Raw genomic sequence first — 3,804 nt, 5'->3', positions numbered from 1 at the left:
TTTCTATAATCACCTAATGGAAATGGCAAAAAGTTGAATATAAAGACGTTATCTGAAGGCCCGTGCAGTCGTGTGCCACTTTTTTTTTTTTATATATAAAATATTTGACAAACCGGTCAATAAGGGAAAACGGAATGGAAGGAATTACACAACTCATCCAATGAGACGCGTCTTGAGCTTGTCAACAGAAGTACAAATATGTGTTATCTGAATTTCCAACGTGTTAGGTGGTTTGGTTACAGACTCATAACTGTATTAATTAGCATGGGACCCATATCTAATCAAAGGAGCCTTTGTCTTTTAATGTATACGACGGCCCATTTTTACACTTATACTATTCTTTCTTCTTTTTTTTTTCTAATTATCCTTTTGGTATTTATTTTTTTATTTTTCATTTTTTATGACATGACTCAAAAATTTTAAAATCTTCTTGCAATCTATTAATCTCTTTAATTTTAACACCTAAATTTTCATGTTCGTCTTAAATTTTCAATATATATATATATAGAAAAACTGTTTTGGTATCTTTTTTTTTTTAGATATGAAAACTATATTTGCTAATAACATTTTAACTTTTTATCATAATTAAATATATATATAGGTGAAATCTAATTAGGTGGCATTCAAAATATAAGTACATTACTTACGAGAGAAGCGAAATGATTTTGTTAGCTACTTTGTCAACCTAATGTATCTGTCCATTGTTAAATAATAATAATAAGCATTCATATGCAATACCTAAACATCTTAGAAATGAAAATTTTAGGTGAAACATTCAATTTAATTCAATTACATTGAAACAGTTGCATCCACTTTTTACATACAAATTATTTCAAATATCATATAAAGTAATAACGAATTCATTTTATTTTGTTTTTTTTAATTATTTTTAAAATAACTTATGATATATATATATATATATTTGAGTATTGAGGAAGGGAATTCGAACTTAAATCTATTAGCAGGCCATGTATACACTTAACACTAGGTCATACTTTGGTTTGTAAAATAACTTATGATATTTAAAACTTTAGGATTATACAATTTAAGATATAAGATATTTTATATAATTTAATAATAACCAATCTAGTTAATTTAATTTCATTAAACTTAAAATTCTAGCTTTTAATATTAAAATAATGGTTTTTTCAAATTGAATTCTTATAAAACTTGGTGTTCTCAACATGGGTAATTTATAAATATTTTTATCATCTAAAATTCAAATTGAAAAATTCATATTATTTTTATCATCTAAAATTTATAAATAGTTATTTTCTTGATTATTTGATAGTAAAGTGATTTCAACTTTTTCTTAAAAAAGAAAAGGAAAAAGTGATTTGAGCATTAAATACTTTCAACCAACAAGTACAAACAATTAATGAACATTAGAAAATAATATCCATAATTCAATATGAGTGGAATTTAAATCTAATAATGTTTTAATTAGATTTCGATGCTTCAAATGGTTTATTTTCACCCCTAGTCTTTCAGTTGTAACACCTATTATACTATGGTACCTAAAATTTAATTTATAACGTAAAAATCCTCAAATTATTATTAGTGTAATAGAAAAATCCCCACAACCAATAAAACTCGACCAAAATACTGACATAGACAGCACAATCATCAACAATAACAACATTTTTTATTACGTAAGATGCTTAGTCAGCTATAATAATTGTTTTTAGAATACTGTCAGATTGTTGAGTTGAAAATTAAAAAAAAAAGAAAGTCTTTTCTTTAGAAAAAGACAACATCTTTTCAATTACTCTAGAAAACCAGTTCAGTATTAGAATTATAATTACAATACCAATCAAAAAAAAATTAATAGAGTTTTAAGAAAAATCTGAAATAACCAAATTAACTATTTTCCTTTATTTGATGTCCATATTCATTTTCATTTATGCGATTTTTCATCATTCAAGATATCCGCAAATAGTTATTTTAGCGTGAAGGATCATAAGCTATTTGTGCTTCATAAGTTAATTAGAATCATGATGGTAAGGAGGAAAGAGATGCATGAGAGGGAAAGCAAAGGAGGAGAGGTAAGCATGGCCATCGGTTCGGTTCTAACCGAAACCGAATCGTACTGTAGATGAATCAAAACCGGATCGAAATCGGCGGTTTAAAATTTTGAACCGGAACCGGCGGTTCAAGGGCCGGTTAAAGTTCATGTGAATGTTAAAAAATGAACCTGAATTGGCCCGGAACCGGCGGTTTCGGTCCTGTTCGAACCGAATTTACAAACAAAATTATTTATTGCAATAATCAAAAATAGTGAAAAAAAAAACATCATCATTTTGGTTTAAAAAAAAGGAAGCATCATCATTTCACTTTTTTTTTTTAAAGCTCATCATTTCATTTTCACTTAGCCGTTGAACTTTATTTACAAATACATATTTTTTTTAACTATACAATTAACAATTTATACAATGTTAAAACTTCAAACGGATATAATTGTTTATTATAATTTAATTATTTAATTATTTATTTATTTATTTATTATAATTTACTAAATTATCCAAAAATATAATTATTTTTTTTCTGTTATAAGGGACAATTTGAGAAACTACATAAATGAAAAATATGTATAAATATGATGAGTTGATTAATTTTTTTTTCACAACCAATTATATTCTATCTCTCCTCTTCTCTTCTTAATATTGCTTTATTTTCATACATCCAATTCTAAATTCCATTAATTTCATATTCCATTTATTCATTTTTTTTTTCCATAATTCTATTTAAAATTATGGCACACAATTCACAAAGCTCCAAGGGAAAGCGAGTTGCTCAAAGCGTGGAAGAAATTGATTCAAATGATCCATTGATTGATTTTTCACCACAAGAAGCAATATCTCCTAATATTTCAATAGGTAAACCACCAAAATCAGACATTTTCAAGAAGCACTTTGCAAAAATTTTAAGATAATGGAGAAATCAATGCGGTTCGATGTAATTATTGCAAAAAAGAATATGCATTCAAGCTTGGAGGAGGATATGGCACTCTCAATAGGCATTTAAAATCACATCATCCAAGTGAGGTAGGAATGGATGTAACTCAAACTCAATTATCGTCATCAAGGTATGGTGATCCTAACACTACTCTATTTAAATATAGTGATAACAGTTCTAAATTAATAGAAGTTTTTGTTTTAAAATTTTATAATAATTTATTTAGTTAATAAAATTTAAAAATTTAAAAATTATTATTTATTCATGAATTCGAAATCAAAATCTTATTATTTTTTTAAAAATTTGCGTAATGTCGGAACCGAATCGGAACCGTAATTTGAACCGTCGGTTCGTCGGAACCGTGATGAACCGTACCGAAATCGGAACCGGAGGTTCAAGGGCCGGTTCCGGTTTAAAATTTTAAACATCTTGAACCGGCGGTTTATTGAACCGGCCATGCCTAAGGAGAGGGAGAGCTACCTGGCGAGGGAGAAAGTTAAAAAGAGATATAGCTGACTGAGCAAACCTGTATGGCAAAAAAAAATTATTATAATTGATAATCGTGCTGTCCATGTCAGCATTCCGGTCGAGTTTTGCCCGAAAAGTAATTGTAGGGGTTTTTCTATTTCATAATAATAATTTGAGGATTTTTGAGTTACAAATTAAATTTTAGATACGATAACGAGCGACAACAAGTGAAAATAAATCTACTTTAAATCTAATTTAGAGACCAATTTTTATTCAGAAAAAAAAAAAAAAAGGGTGGGAGAGAGAGTGAAATACCAATTCCAATATTTTTGAATTTAGTTTCTCATGCATAGAACTAGAATTGTCAAATCTTAATTAATG

The sequence above is a fragment of the Jatropha curcas genome, chromosome 4 (assembly GCF_041381405.1).
Source record: "Jatropha curcas cultivar XTBG-Jc1 chromosome 4, XTBG_Jcur_1.0, whole genome shotgun sequence".
In the NCBI taxonomy this organism is placed as follows: Eukaryota; Viridiplantae; Streptophyta; class Magnoliopsida; order Malpighiales; family Euphorbiaceae; genus Jatropha; species Jatropha curcas.
The sequence above is the reverse complement of the archived record's forward strand: the minus strand, read 5'-3'. Positions refer to the sequence as shown.